Source organism: Acomys minous (assembly GCF_964271855.1).
Source record: "Acomys minous genome assembly, chromosome: 5".
In the NCBI taxonomy this organism is placed as follows: Eukaryota; Metazoa; Chordata; class Mammalia; order Rodentia; family Muridae; genus Acomys; species Acomys minous.
Genome location: NC_140494.1, coordinates 108,147,417 through 108,164,404, shown reverse-complemented (window position 1 = coordinate 108,164,404; position 16,988 = coordinate 108,147,417). Strand labels below are relative to the sequence as shown.

Below are 16,988 nucleotides of genomic sequence, written 5' to 3'. Positions count from 1 at the left end.
GGGGAGCGTGGTGGGGAGCGTGGTGGGGAGCGTGGTGGGGAGCGTGGTGGGGAGCGTGGTGGGGAGTGGTGGGGAGCGTGGTGGGGAGCGTGGTGGGGAGCGTGGTGGGGAGTGGTGGGGAGCGTGGTGGGGAGCGGTGGGGAGCGTGGTGGGGAGTGGTGGGGAGCGGTGGGGAGCGTGGTGGGGAGCGTGGTGGGGAGCGTGGTGGGGAGTGGTGGGGAGTGGTGGGGAGCGTGGTGGGGAGCGTGGTGGGGCGTGGTGGGGAGTGGTGGGGAGTGGTGGGGAGTGGTGGGGAGCGGTGGGGAACGTGGTGGGGCGTGGTGGGGAGCGGTGGGGAGCGTGGTGGGGAGCGTGGTGGGGAGTGGTGGGGAGCGTGGTGGGGAGCGTGGTGGGGAGCGTGGTGGGGAGCGTGGTGGGGAGCGTGGTGGGGAGCGTGGTGGGGCGTGGTGGGGAGCGGTGGGGAGCGTGGTGGGGAGCGGTGGGGAGCGTGGTGGGGAGTGGTGGGGAGTGGTGGGGAGCGGTGGGGAGCGTGGTGGGGAGCGTGGTGGGGAGCGTGGTGGGGCGTGGTGGGGAGTGGTGGGGAGTGGTGGGGAGTGGTGGGGCGTGGTGGGGAGTGGTGGGGAGTGGTGGGGAGTGGTGGGGAGCGTGGTGGGGCGTGGTGGGGCGTGGTGGGGAGTGGTGGGGCGTGGTGGGGAGTGGTGGGGAGCGGTGGGGAGCGTGGTGGGGAGCGTGGTGGGGAGTGGTGGGGCGTGGTGGGGCGTGGTGGGGAGCGTGGTGGCACTCATGTGCTGGAGCAGTAGCTGGGAGCTTTAGATCCTGATCCACACGCTGAGAGAAAAGAGGGAGGGAGGGAGGGAAGGAAAGAGAGAACGGGCTTTGGACCCTTGAAGCGCACCCCTAGTAGCATACTTACTCCAACAAGGCCACACCTATACGGGGCCACTCTTATTCAAAACACTGCACTTAGTATTCTGCACTATTTTTCATTGGTTGGACACATGAATTCTCAAGGAATGGGTTCCTAAGACTCACAGATTGACAAACTGACCTGATTTATAACTTTGAAAAAAAAGTGTTTGGAGGAGGAGATTTTTAAAGTGTAAAATTTCTCATTGTCAATTTAACAACTTAAGATTAGAGATGAGAAAAAATCCCAAGTAAATATTATAAATATATTTATACTGGGCCAAACCCTTGGGAAGGACTGTCGTTGGAAGTGGCAGGGCACATCTGCACATGGCACTTTTATTTCCCATGTGAACTCAATGGTCTTGTGTTATAGACAATAAGAAACTTACATTTCATTTTCTTGGGGATCTATGCATTCGCCCACAAGGCAGCTTTAAAAATATTTTAAAAGTATTTGCTATTCACATTCCTATTCCATTCCTTTGTTGTTGGCAGTGTTCTTGTCTGTTCTTTCTGCCTGCTTCTAGAAAGCTCAGGACTCCAGCTTTCTTAAGCAAGGAGTAGCTCAGGCATTTGCGAGTTAGAGAGGCAGTTTCTGTAAGTCTTGAAGGACGTGCTCCAGTGAGCAGAAGAAGGAAGGAGAAGGGCATAGTTGATAAGAGCAGGAGCAAAGCACAAAGGCCGCAAAGACCTAGTTCTGTTTGGTGAAGGTGCATTGCAGAGCATTAGCTGTGTCCCTTCCTTTTCTTTTTCTTTAAAAAAAAGTTTGTATATGTCTGTGTTTATGAGTGATATATACATGTCTGTGGACATGGAATTCCAGAGACATGAAATTTCCCTGGATCTGGAGTTACGGGGGCGGGGGGAGGGTTGTAAAACGCTTGAGGTAGGTGCTGGGATTCAAACCCTGGTCCTTTGTAAGAGCAGTACACACATCTAACTACTAATTTAACTACTAAGCACATCTCTATCCCTTCTTCCTTTTCTCGTTTGTTTCTTGTTTGAGATGGAGTCTCACTGTAGAGCTCTGGCTGGTCTGGAACTTACATTATAGAGGAGGCTAGCCTTGAGCCAACAGAGATCCACCTGCCTGTGCTTTCCAAGTACTGGGCCTTTTAAAAAAAAGCAAGTTCATTTATTATTATTACTCTCTGTGTGTGAGGGCAGGTGGATGCACACCATGGCATGTGGGTGGTGGTCAGAGGACAACTTTCTGGAGCCTGTTCACTCCCTTCCACTGTAGGTTCCACAGATCAAACTCGGCTCACGAGGCTTGTTCAGCCTGAGTCATCTCACTGGCCAGGGCTCCCTTTGTGGTTGTGGCAATGACTGTGAGCACGCAGCCTCACAAGAGAGTACCATAATGCATGTGGCCCAGGAAACGATCATAATTCAAAGTATGGTTTCCTAGTCCTTCCCCACCATATCTCATCCTGGTAGTCTGCTTCCCCTTCCTCTGAGTGCCACGAGGCCTTCCCACCAAGGGGAAGTGGTCAAATAGGGGGCACCAGAGTTCATATGAGAGGTAGGCGCCACTCTCTACACAACTGTGGAGAATGCGCTGTCCATTGGATAGATCTGAATAGGGGGTCTAGGTTTACTGCATGCATTGTCCTTGGTTGGTACAACAGTTTGTGCAGGCCCCCTGGGTCCAGATCTGCCAGCCTTGATGGTCTTCTTGTATGGTTTCTGGACCCTCTGGGTCCTTCTGTCTCTCTATTCTTCCACACCCCTGTCACCTGGAGTCCAATAGTGAGCCCCAGCATCTGTCCCAATCCCCCAGTGAGTGAAGACTCTCAAGGGACATCCATGGTGGGCTAATATCCACTTATAAGTGAGTATATACCACGTGTGTCTTTCTGGATTTGGGTTATCTCACTCAGGATGATCATTTCTAGTTTGATCTATTGCCTGCAAATTTCAAGATTTCCTTGTTTTTAATAGCTGAGTAGTATTCCATAGTGTAAATGTACCACAGTTTCTTCATTCATTCTTCGACTGTGGGACATCTAGGTTGTTACCAGATTCTGGCTGTTACGAATAAGGCTGCTATGAACATGGTTAAACAAAGGGCGAAAGGCGGTGTGTGTGGGGGGACAGGAAGATACAAGTAAGAGGAAAACAGTCGGGTTGTAATCTGAATAAATTATTTTAAAAAGACAAAGTATGATTTCCTCTGAATGAGCATCGCTTCCCACTATCATAAAATCTAAAACTAGTAGGGGGAACCGTGACACGGGGGCCACTTGTCTGTAAGGGAATAGGTACTTTCCGTGGTTTCAGGCACTCACTAGATGCCTGGGGACATAAGCTTTACAGAGAAGGCAGGGATACTGTTTGGGAAGGTGTTCAAAATCCCTGGGGAGGTAGGTTGGTAGATCCACGGGGTCTTTGCATCCCGAAGACCTCACTGGGCTCTCAACTGGAGGGATGATATTACTTGAAATCAAGACGCAAGAACTAGAGGCTGAGGGATGGCTTTGCCGCCAGGAGCATTTGCTGTGCAAGTGTGAGGAACTGAGTTTGAACCCACAGCATCCATAGTAAAAACGCAAAACCCAGGGATTGCTGAATGTGTAACTCCAACATTGTGGGGGAGAATGATAGTAGGATTGTTGGGGCTTGCTGCCTAACTCAAGGTTAAGTGAGATACTGTTTTATCCTCCTCTGATCTTCTCATGGGCAACACACACACACACACACACACACACACACATACACACAACTATGCAGACAAAAGACCTCCCATATAAACACATATGAGCTGGCATAACTGCACGTGTATGTGTTCATGTGATGCTTAATATTGCATGCCTATGTGTCACCCTCCCATATTGTGTGTACAGGTGTTGGTGTGAGTTCTCACCTATCTGTACCTCAGTACTTTGTATCATGTTGCAACTGTTCTGGGTTTCAAAAATGTGGTGGTACATATTTGTAACCCTAACACTCAGGAGTCTGAGTGGGGGGAGGAATTCCATGCGGTCAAAACTGGTACAAGCTTCAGAGTGAGACCTTGTCTTGATCCCCACCACTCAAGTCATTTACTCTACCACTACTTTGAAATCACAGTAACTAGACGCACCACTCAATACCTCTATGTAACATTTTAGGTCGCAAAGGCATGTGTGTCTATGTCCATAAGTAAAATACTTTCAAAACCCTTGTTCAGTTCTTTTTGTAATCCTGCATATTTTAATTCATATGTTTAAGATCATTGTTTGGGGGTGGGGGGAAGTCCGCAGGTCACGAAAGAGTTCCATGTACCAAATCAACAGAACATTCAAGACCTCATCTTAGTATCCACTAGAATAACTTTCTACTAACTTTGATACATTTAAGATCCCCATTTACAAGTCAATCCCTGCCCCCAGATTTACAGATAGAACACATTTTTCTCTTTTAATCTTGTTCTTAGACCAAAGGAGAGTGGACTACGAGGACAATCCTGGCTGTAGACTACTCTACAGAATGGGTTAACTTCAAGGACACATGTTTTCTTTTCCTTAAAAATTTTTTTTAAAGTGTGTGAGTGTTTGCCTACATGCATACAGGTACACCATGTTTGTATCTGGTGATCACATAGGCCAGAGGAGAGTCTTGGCTCCCCTGGAACTAGAGTTTACAGACAGCCACATGGGTGTGAGAAACTGAACCAGGGTCTTCTTGCATGAACAAGTGCTTTCCATCTTGGCGACATTGCTCCTGCTTCAACATGTGCTTCCTTTAAAGTTTTATTTTCTGCAAATCTATTCTATTTCCCCTTCACAGGGAGATCCTTGAGTACCGCCTTATACCTTCCTTGCTACTTAGCTTCTCTGAGTCTGTGGATTGTAGCATGATTATCCTGCAGTTTACAGCTAATATCCACTTACAAGTGAGTACATAGCGTGTTTGTCTTTCTGAGTCTGGATTACCTCACTCAGAATGCTTTCATGATGTCATTTTTTTTTAACAGCTGAGCAATATTTCATTGTGTAAATGTACCATATTTTCTCTATACATTCTTTGTTTGATGGACATCTAGGTTGTTTCCAGTTTTTGGCTATTGTAAATAAAGTTTCTATGAACATAGCTGAGCAAGTGTCCTGGTGTTAAAATGGAGCATCTTGGGTATATACCCAGGAGTACTATGGCTGGGTCTTGAGGTAGATATATTTTCAATTTTCTAAGGAACTGCCATATTGATTTCCACAGTGGCTGTACAAGTTTGTACTCTCATCAGTAATGGAGAAGTGCTCTCCTTGCTCCACATCCTTTCCAGAGTGAGCTGTCACTTGTGTTTTTGATCTTAGCCATTCTGACAGGTATAAGATGGAATCTCAAAGTAGTTTTGATTCACATTTCCCTGATAGCTAAGAGTCTTGGGGTCATGTGGGGATGGGAACAGGAGGGATCAAGTGTTTTAGGGGAGGGAGTGGAGGGAGAGACAACTAAATTGGCGGGCATTTGGGAGATGATGTAGAAACCTAGTGTAGTAAAACTTTCTGGAATCTACTATGACCTTAGCAAAGTGTCCTAATAATGGGGGCTACACAGCCAAAAGTGGCTATCTTCTATAGCCATGCAAGATGGGCTTGTGGGACATCAAACTGGCCACAGAACCTTTGACCTATAGTCTGTCCTGCCTGCAAGATGCACTGGGGTAATGGTGGCACAGAATCTATGGAAGTAGCCAACCAATGACTGGTCTAACTTGAGGCCCACACCATGAGAGGAAGCCCATGCCTCCTGACAGTGTGCGGATGGCCAGGGACCACAGTCAGGACAGTCCAGGGACCAAGAATAAGATCAAACAAGACTGGAAAAAAGTCAATGAGTAGATTCCGAATGATATTCTGTTATATTCATAGAGTGGCATCTAGCTTAGTTGTCATCAGAGAGGCATCCAGCGCCTGATGGAGCAGATGCAGAGACCCACAGCTAAGCACTACATGGAGTCAGGGAACCCTGAAGAAGAGGAGGAAGAGGCATTATAGGAGCCAATGACACAGTGAGAACATGGCCCACTGAATCAACTAAGCAGGACTCATGGGCAAGGGTTCACAGAGACCGAAGTGACAACCACAGAGACTATATGGGTCTGACCTAGATCATTTTCATATATGTTATGGTTCTGTAGCTTGGTGTTCCTGTTGTAATCTTAACAGTGGGAGTGGGGGCTGTCTCTGACTCTTTTGTCTGCTCTTGGGACCCTTTTCCTCCCATTGGATTGATTTGTCCAGTCTTGACATGAGGGTTTGTGCCTGGCCACACCATGGGAGAGAACCAACCCCTGACACTATAAATGGCACTTTGCTATGCTTGCAGATGGAAGCCTAGCATAGGTGTCCTCTGAGAGGCTCCTCTCTACAACGGATGGAAACAGATGCTGAGACTCATAGTCAAACATTGGGCTTAGTGCAAGGAGCCTTGTGGAAGAGTGGAAAGAAGGGCAGGAGGACCCAGAGGGGATAGGAATTCCACAGGAAGACCAACGGAGCCAACTAACCTGGGCCCAGGGGGGCTTGCAGAGTCTGAAGCACCAATCAAGGATCATGCATAGAGTGGACCTAGGCCCCCTACACATATGTACCTAATGGGTAGCTTGGTCTACATGGGGGTCCCCTAGTAAGGGGAGCAGGGGCTATCTCTGACATGAACTCTGTTTCATCTTTTTCAATCACTTCCCCCTGGCAGGGCTGCCTTGCCAAACCACTGTGGAAGAGGATGAACTCAGTCCTGATGTCACTTGATGTGCTGGGATGGGTGGGTGGGTGTCCCATTTTCTGAGGGGCAGGGGAAGGGGGAATAGAGGGAAGAAGAGGGAGAATGGGGCCGGGAGGAGAGGAAGGAGGGGGCTATGATTGGCATGTAAAGTGAATAAATACATAAGTAAACAAAATGTAAAAAGACACTGTGCTAACCTTCAGCCTCTTCTGGGCCATCTCCACAGAGCCAGCAGGAGAGACTGAGGTTCAGCCAAGCATGTGAGAAAGCCTTCAGCTGTGCAGGCCTAGGGGGAAAGAAGGGGCTGCTTTGAATAGAAAAGCACCAGGCTCTCCCAGTACCCTTTGGCCTAAGAATAAACACTTATGCTAGCATTTGGAGCAACAAACACTGTGACTCCCAAGCACTTACAAATACTCAGTGTGACCGGGAGAAGAAAAAGAGCAGCGCTTGCTTTAAGGACTGACAGGAAAACAGGTTGTGGGAGAGGTAGGAACTGGTTTGAGTTGAGAAAGATGGAAACTTCCTAATGCTGTGGTTTGGGGGCGGGGAAGAGTAGGAGATATCAAGTTTGCCCAGAAAGATTTTCCACCTGAAAATTTGCATTAAAAAACACATGCAAAACATGATCCTTGGTGATGTGCTGGAGGCCTGCTGGATATATAAAGTGAGCACATGACAGCTCCAAGGAATGGTTGAGGAGAAGGTTTTTTTTTACTATAGATATGAGTACCGGGGTCCATGCAAGAGGAACAGCAAAACAGCTCTAGAACTCATGGAATGCGGCCCACTGCTTAGCAAACCCACGATGGGTATGTCTCGGTGAGGCATACCTCTGAGAACTGCGTGTCCTGAGGACTTCATGCTGTTATGGAGCATAGCTCTGCTTGTTACCTTTGCAATCCTTATAATCCCCTTAATATATGAATTGTGTCAGTAATATAAGAGGGGCTTCCAGCCCCTCACTGGGCAGTATCATTGGCATACACAGTAACAATGCTTGAGCTCTTTCAGGCATTGCTGCTGGAGCAGATTAATGTTTCAACCACCGTCTCTGAAAACAACCTGCAGATGTAGACTGCTAACAATGATTACTACCCTTAGAAAGATTTTGGAAAAATAATTGTTCAACAAAGTTAGGTAAAGATGTTTCTGTTAGTGGCTTTGATGTAGAAAGTCTTAGGGAAGAATAGATTGTTTAACAAAGTAAGGTAAAGATGTTTTAGCTGTTGGTCCTGATGCAGGAAATCTCAGGGGGCAATTGAAGTTAAGAGAAAGCATACTCTTATTAGTAAAGCTGGAGACTTTTTGAGGTTGGCAGAGCAAGAACAATGGTCCATAGCAACACTGGCTAACGTGACTCTTTCAAGCTGGTCTGGTGACCGAGATGGCGATTGATTTCCTTATTCTACTTTTCTGCCCTCAGCTTCCTGATATGATTTAATAAAACATGTTAATGAGTAGATGAGCACCTTAAAAGAGACGTGGATGATTATTTTTTATATAGGAGTTTAGGTCTGTGATTCCTTTAAGATCTTCATAAGATTACTTCTTAAGATAATTGATTCCTTCTTTGTAACTGCAAATTGCAGCCTGCCAGTAAAGAAAAACTGGCTGGGAAATAACTTGTTATTCATATTTGTTCCTTACCCATAATACATAAAACACTTGGTCATGTGAAGGTATTGTGGAACATGATTTTCTTACGTTTATCCATTGTAGTCATTTATTTGTAGAGAGATAGAAGGGTAAACGCAACCCTCAAGAAAAGACTAGTGATCAGAGTTCACAATACGGAGCAAATAGTCATGACGGGCGACTTTCACCACCAACTTGGCCATATTTAGAATTACCATGGAAACACACCTCTAAGTTAACGTTAAGAACGGTTTAACTGAAGAGGGAAGATTTTTCTCTAATGTGAGCCATGCCACCGGCCGGGGTGATCCTGGACTAAGTAAAAAGGAGAAGGCAAGCCGAGCAGCAGGTCTCATTGCCCTCTCCTCCCTAATTGCGGATGGCACGCAGCCCATAGCTTCTTGTTTCTGCTGCCATGTTGTCTTCACCATGATGGACTGTATCCATCTAACGTGTGAGCTAAAGAAGCTTCACCTTTCATAAGCTGCTTTTTTTGTCAGGTATTCTGTCCCAAGCGACTTGATAAACAACTGGAGTGTGGCTTCTCCTGGCATCAAGTCTTGCTCAAGCTTTAGAAAATGAATTAGTGTAATCTCCTTACTCTGTATAATGAGCTCAGTAGAAATAAAAAAATTTTTTGACATAATTTAGTATTGTAAATGTTTAAAACTTCAGATATGCTAGAGATAGAAAAGAAAGTTGTTAACTTGATAAGTGAATCAGCAAGGCTTGTTTTAAATGTCGAACTTCTGGGTAAAAGACTGAACCGGTCCCACTAAGGCAAGGGCATGGTCAGCAATGCTTCTTGGCTTCTTTTAGCCAATATCTTATTTAGAATATCATCATAAAATGGAATAAAAGACAAACTAAGGGGAAAAGAGAAACACAATTGTTTTACTTCTCAGACAACATTGTTGTTTGCGTAAAAGGCCAAAGAATTCATTAAACAAAACAAAACAAACAAGCAAAATGAAACCAAAAACTACCAGAATTATTTAATGTCAGTGAGACTATAGGGGTTGAAGTTAGTATAAAGTTTTAGTTTTACTTTACCAACCATCAGTGTAATATTGAAACTAACAGCACAGAATAATTCACAATAGCAGCAAAAGCATGAAACAGTAGGGCGAAAATTAATAAAGCATATAAGCCCTGTATGTCACATATTAATGCACAAACTCTGGCTAAAGATGTCACAAGAGGCATAAATAAATGGGGCATGCTTAGGAGTGGGGAGGTTCAATGTTACTATGACATCAGGTCTGCCCAGATTAACATACAGACTCAATAAAATCTAATTCAAAACCCAGTGGGGTGCTTTGTTATAGAAATAAACAACCTGAATCTGCGACTCATGCAGAAAGGGAAGAGAAGAAGAAGGGCCCAGTTTTTGTGACAGAAGAACAGTGTTGGCAGACTCTACAAATTTCCCTGGCCCCAAGGGTGCTGAGACAGAAGACTGGCACTAAGCTAGAAAAAGGGACTTTGTCTCCTAGACAAAGTGAAGACACTGGAAACCCAGGACCTGCAGTAAGCCACTTGCCTAACACTCCAGAGAGCTGTTTGAGCCTCGTCTGTGCACACCCATGTCACCTCCTAGCTGAGGAAACCTCCAAAGCACTTCACTGGGGGGGGGTTATTTCTTAGAGCCAGTTGGGTCATTGAATGTAACTGTTGATTCCAGAAGGAACGAGGACACGTCTTGAATTGTTCATACCTTTCCTTGACTCGGGACGTGATATTCTGTGTGTGTTTTGCTCTAGAGTCGAGCAAGATAGGGAAAGTCTGGGTTGGCTCAGGCCCTTCAGGAACCTGCTGTGCTCGTGGCCCTGCATCTCAGGACTTCCCATAGAGCTGTAGTGACTAGGACAATACGACGTTAGTGGAAAGACAAAATGAGGAGCTGTTCCACATACTCATGTGCATGTGTATTGTCAACAGATTCATGACACCAGCAGAGACATAGCTTAATGGAGAACATTTGTCTTTTCAGGAAAATATGCTGGAAAATTGGGCATCTATATATATGAAAAAAAGAACATTAACCTCGATCCATGTTTCTATGTAGAAAAGTTAACTGAAGATGTATCATAAACTTAAATGCAAAAATAAAAAACCATCTAGTAGCAAACCTGGAGGAAACCCTTTGTGGTGTTGGATTATGCAAAGGTTTCTTTGATAGGACACTATTAGTATAAAAATTACTTGGCAACTTGGACTTTAACAGAAGTAAAAGCTTTGGGGATATGACCCAAGTTGAAAAAAAAATGGAGATATTTAAAAATATATCACAAAAGAAGACATACATAGTAATGTGACACACATAGCAATGAGAATATTATTCTTGAAACTATACTAAGATGTCAGATTTTACTTCTTATAAATTGCATCTCAGTAAATTGACTTAAAAGAACTGGATAGAGTGTCATCTCCCACACATGCTCCCTGTGTGTCTATTCTAATGACTCAGAGGAAAGGACTTGACAAGCACAAGTTCCTTGAAACAACACCCACATAACTCCTAATGCACTTAAACTCATGACACCATCTATCGTCTTACGTTCCTGTCCGCCAAACAAAGCTTGAACGAGGGGTTTGTAATATAGAGCTACAGTATGCTATTGTTACTATTTTTCACTTTTTATGATCATGACATAATCTTGGAAAATACAGAAATGTCTATCTGTGATAAACTTTAAATATTATTTGCACTTCTCTATAATATTCTCTTGTTCCATTATACGATGAACAGTTTGAACCAACCATGTTCTGTGTAGTTGGAATCCCAGTACTGAGGAGGTAAAGGCGGGAGGTAACGGCCAGCCTCCATCACACAGCAAGTTTGATCAAACCTGGGCTATGTGAGATCGCATCTCAAGAAACAGAACAAGGCCCGGGAAGCGGCTCAATGGATAAAAGGTGCTTGCTGCTGTGCCCGAAAACCTGAGTTGGATCCCTGGGACCCATATGATGGAAAGAGAGAACTGATTTTCACAAGTTGCCTTCTCACCTTCATATGCACACACAATAAACACATAATGATACAAATGAAAAAAAAAACACAAAAATTTAAAATATAATTTCCCCTGACAATGTCTCCAGTTGCCTATCCAGAGTAAATTAGCAGTGCCGTATACCCAGAAATTGTCCAAAGTTCAAAATGCTTGTGATTTCTATCCTTCCAGTGGATGTGCTTCATCAAAGCTATGCTCAAGGCAGTTCTTGATGTACTGGTGTTAAAAAATGAAAAGCACAGAGCTGGAGAGATGGCTCAGGACTAAAGGCACTGGCTTCTCTTCCTAAGGATTCGTGTTCAATTCCCAGTACCCACACGTGGCTCACAACCACCTTTAAATCCAGTTTCAGGGGATCCAATGTCCTCTCTTGGCCTCCAAGGGCATCAGGCACACAGTGGTGCACAGACATATATTCAAGCAAAACATCCACACACATAAGATAAATAAATATGTAACTCAATTTTTAAAATCTATTAAGTAAAAGGTCCAGAAAATCTGAGGACTTGGTAGCATGAGAGAGACATGCACTTTCGGAATGACTTCTGCAGCTTCTCTGAAGCCCACGTAGGTGGCATCAGTTATCAGGAAGGACAGGACATGAAGAGCCAGGACAGACTGTGTAGGTGGGAGTCAGTGTGGGTGGGAGACAGCGTAGTGGATTAGAATAATTTATAATTGGAGTTACTTAAACACAGTGTGTAGGTGGCAAATGCCCAGAGCTGAAGTAAGAGCCAGAATCCAGGCACTCAGACAAAGGATTGGACTATGGAAGATAGACGTTCCTCCTTGGAAAGGGCCCCCTCGGAATACAGGGCTGGAACTGGCCAAAACTACCACTTAATGAACCCCCCTTAATACGCACTTCGACCTTGGCTTATACTAAGACATTTGTGTATGTGATGAACCTGCGTGCCCATGTTACGAATTTTATTTCATAAGCAAGGAGACTGAGAAAGTAGCAGGGTCAGGATTGGAACTCACAACGTTCTTATCTTAGTGCCTTTGCCTTAGACACACTATTCTTCGTCTTAGGAGGGACTACTTGGCCTTTCAAATCTTTGGCTCTAGAGCGCATTTTCCAGACTTTTGAAATTCTCGCCACCTCTTTAGATAGCCATTCCACTCTTTCTACAGGACCCTTTTCTCTCTCTATGTCTTGACATATTTCTTTATTTCCCCCTATATATGTACGTGCATAATACATACATATGTATACACACATCTGTGTGTGTGCATGTGTGTTTATATGTCACAGCAACATATGTGGATCAGAGGACAACTCAAAGGAGGTTCTCTATTTCATCATGCGGGTCCCGGGGATGAAAAAAAAATCAGGTTCTAAGTTTTGTTGCCAGTAGCATTTTGCTTTTTTGAAGTCTATATAGCTTACTTCCATACAGCAGATTCATTCCTTCAACATGATTTTTCTGGACATGGTAGCACCTTCATCTGTACAATGTTAGTTGCTAAATTAGGCTGTGTTTTCTCTCTTTTGCTTTTCCTTCAACAGTGAAAGCCTCATATCTCTGTAATTATTCTTATTTTGAAGTGGGGATTTTTTTCCTCCTTTTCAAGGTAATTCAACTTAATCATTACTGAAATATGGGTCTACAGATTAGATTGATTCATTTTAAAATGTTATCACCTGTGAAGTTTCAAGCTGTGTCAATAAACTTTTCATCTTTGTGACTGAAAACGGAGGAAGAAAATCAACTTCGAAGAAGAAAGGCTTGTTTGGCTCATGATTTCAGCCATGGTTGTCTTGCGCCATTGCTTTTGTATTATAATGAGGAAGGAAGAACGTCATAGTGTGCACCTCATGGTGGATCACCTCAACAGGGCTGTGTGGGGCAGGAAGGGGGGAAGGAAAGGGGGGAGAGGGAGAGAAGGAGAGGGAGGGTGAGGGAGGGGAGCAGAGGGAGGGAAGGAGAAGGAGGGCGAGGGAGGGCGAGGGAGGAGAGGAGAGGGAGGGCGAGGGAGGGGATGGGCAACATAACAAGGGCCTCCAACCATAGGACCACTTTGTACTTTGGTTCTGTGATCTGAAAACTCAGCTGTTGTCTAAGCACTTAATTTCTCAAGTGTTCTTAAAGACTAACATTGTTGGTATATGCACCCCAAAACCCATATAAACTTAGGATAACATCAACTTGTCTTGAAATACTCTTACTGTATTTATGTTTTCTTGTATTTAAGCCTTTGATGGAACTAAATTCTTATTTAAATCATAATGTGCAAGAGTGCCAAAGTAAAAATAAATGGCACCTTTTATTCATATTGTGCCTCTATATGAAACACATGTACATAAGACGCACCCCTGCATCCTTGACACAGGTCACACATACAGTAGTTAGAGGGGTAAAGAACAGCTGAGCCATGTATTTTCTTTTAATTTATTTCATTGGTTCAATAAAATTTTACTGTGCATTTATTATGTTCCTGGTATTGGTTTACTCTATGTGTCCTATGATGACCATATGATAGAGTGAGGTATTTAAACATCAAAGACTATTTGCATGTTGAAATTGTGACCGGCAGAGAGAAGTGGGACTGTTTTTTTGTTTTGTTTTGTTTTGTTTTTTTAGGAACCGGAGGAAGTCTTTTTGAACTTTTAAAATGTATTCTTATTTTACAAATTAAAAAATAAACAAACAACAATAACATAGTACACATAGAATCCAAATTTTATAATATAGTCATATTTAACAACTGGATACATTTCTCTTAAAACAATGATTTGACATTTAATTCTAATAGAGCCTACTTCCAAATAGCATTTCAGTTAGAAGTCATTCTTAATTAAAATATGTCACAAAGAGCTGCTCATAAACTCTTTGGATTCCTCTATAGCAAAAGCTCTATCCTTTTGAGTAGGGTTTCTAACCAGTGTCATTTGATGGGGCTGATGTGTGAGGCTTGGTCATAGGAAGAAGTGGAGTCTCCTCTGGCTTCTTGGATTGTTCCCTTTGAAGGAAGCCTGTTGTGTCACTGTAAAGATGTTCATGCAGGCTGTGAAAGGTCCCTGCCATTATGAGGGACTGATGCCTCTTGCTGACATACAGTCAAGAGCCGGGACTTCTCACAGCCATACCAGAGTGTTGTCTTGGAAACAAGGCCCCTGGCACTAGCCAAGGGTTGAGGGAAGGTGCCACCTGAAGCTGCCATCTTGTCAAAAAACCTCATGGAAGACACGGAGGCAGAGGAGAGCTATTTAGCCAAGACAACTCTTAATTCTCAACCACACACTTTGAGATAATGTTTTAGACTACTGAACTACACAAGTTTAGATGCACAAAAGATATAAAAAGATGGATCTCTTGCTTTCGAGTTGCATATTCAAGATTAGATGAACACAAGCCAGGCATGGTGGTGCACGCCTTTAATCCCAGCACTCAGGGAGGCAGAGGCAGGCGGATCTCTGTGAGTTCGAGGCCAGCCTGGTCTACAAAGCAAGTCCAGGACAGCCAAGGCTACACAGAGAGACTCTGTCTCAGAGAAAAAAAAAGATTAGAAGAACAGAAGAACTGTGGTGATGTGGTGAGTAGTAAGATAGATTCTCTGGGCAAGCAAAGAAAGAGACTCAGCCTGAATCAAACAATAGGAGATTCTGGAAATTTCTTTCCTTCATTCCCCCCCCCCTTTTCTTTTGTTTTTTGAGACAGGGGTTCTTTGTGTAGGCTTGGCTGTCCTGAAACTCACTCTGTAGGCCAGGCTGGCTTCAAAGTCACAAAGATCCGCCTGCCTCTGGCTCTTGTGCTGGAATTAAAGGTTTGCGCCACCACTGCCTGGCTCTGGAAATTTTCTTAGGAATGACAAGGGCTGGGGAGATAGTTCCATGGGTAAAGCACTTACCGTGCAAACATAAAGACTGGAATTTGATCCCCAGAACCCGTGTCCAGGCAGGTAGGTATGGCTGCTGCCTGTAAACCTGGTACTCAGGGGGTGCAGTGGCCAGGCAGCCTTGAGGACAAGCTGGGTGACTAGACTAGCCAAATCTGTGAGCTCCTGTTTATACTCAGCCTTCCTCAGTCAATAAAGTGGAGCACAACCGAGAAAGCCACCCATGTCAACCTCAGGTGCTATACACATACACACACACACACACACACACACACACACACACACACACACACACACACACACACACTGAACACAAGATACACACACTCATATGCACATACACATATATATGCACATATATTACCTACATATAACCTCCCTTCCCAAAGAAATGACAATGGTGTGGATGTAACTTGGTGATAGAATTTTTTTTCCAGTACACGCAAAGTTCTAATTTGATCCATAGACCTACACATATAATAAATAATAATAAAATAATTAAGTAAACAAATAAGTAAAGTCTGAGCAAATCTAACGAGGTATATTGCACACCTGTTATTAAGCTGTTGCCCTTTCTTTCTAAGCTGTCATCTGCTTTTGTGATTCTGGAGCAGGGACTGTGTGGACTTGATCTGTTTTTTCATTAGAATCTGTCCCTAAAAGCATTATAGTGAGACTTCGGGATGAAAGGGAAAGAGTGATCTTCTCTTGTTTCCTGTTCCTGCTGGCAATAGCCAACATTGAAGATCTCAGGGTTCAAGCCTGGGTAGTTCTAACAATTTAAGCTTGACCTTCCATCCCTGGAAGACAGTACGCCTACTAGAGTGAGCTAAGCCCAGAAGACAGACTACTTGCTATTATGTGAATTCTGAAAATGTCAGACTCACAGAAATACAAATTAAGATGGTGGCTGCTGGGAGCTGGTAGTAGTCAGAGGGTACAGGATTTCAATAAGACAGGACAAATAAAGTCCAGAGACCTACAGTATCATAGGGTGACTATAGCTGACAGCAGCATATTGTTTGTATACTTGAACATTACTAAGTGTATAGTTTTATTTTTTTTAGTGTTAGGGATTGAAGCGAGGGCCCTTTGGATGCTATCCAAGTACTGTAATACAAAGCTGTATCCTGATTCTGTGAGAGTAGGTCGTAAATGTTCTTATCACAGCAATAAAGTGAATTATGGGAGTTCTTAATTTTAGTTTTTATTTGATCATGTATATATGTATCACGACATCACTTTGTACAATGTAAATAGATGTAATATTTGTCAACTGTACAGTAGTGAAGTTGGCAAAAAAGAGTCCTTGGCCCATTGCCAGTTATACTTCACTTAAAAGTGAGTTATGTCCTGAGAAGCACAGATCTGGATGATTCTGCCACTGTGTGAACATCATAGCATGCACTTAAGCAAACTAAGACGGCTGTGACATCGCCAGAGATACAATCTTCCGTTACCATCACTAGAAGCTGGTCATTGTTGTATGGAACGGTATAAGGCGGCATATGGGTGTAGCTCCTACACTTCGTACAGGCATGTGACAGCGGATGAGAACATGGCAGGAAGCTGTCTTCATGGAGTGGGAGCACTGATGAAAGTTTAGAATGAAGGAGAGGAGTTTACGGAGAAAGCGTCCAAAATACTGCCCCAAACCAAGCATGTATGTCTGAAGCAGACCAGTGGCTGGGGACTTGCACTTCCTTCTTTCTAATGGTTCAGATACTTTTGTTGTCTTTGTGGTGAGGAGTTACAGACAGACTGGACAGCCAAACAAAGCTTGAGGGGGGGGAGGAGAGGGGTGGGGCTGGGGGTGACAGGGGAGCCCCGTCATAAGCATGGGAAGCCTGGCCAGAAGAGAAGAAAAACTGACAG

General features: G+C 44.1%; 2 protein-coding genes across 10 annotated transcripts in view; both read right to left on the bottom strand.

Moving 5' to 3' along the window:
- The window catches only part of NXPE4 (neurexophilin and PC-esterase domain family member 4), a 212,515-nt gene that overhangs the window by 31,409 nt on the left and 164,118 nt on the right, over positions 1 to 16,988 (bottom strand). The window lies entirely within an intron of this gene.
- The window catches only part of LOC311598529 (NXPE family member 1-like), a 124,323-nt gene that overhangs the window by 71,779 nt on the left and 35,556 nt on the right, over positions 1 to 16,988 (bottom strand). The gene's annotated exons all lie outside the window — the stretch shown is intronic.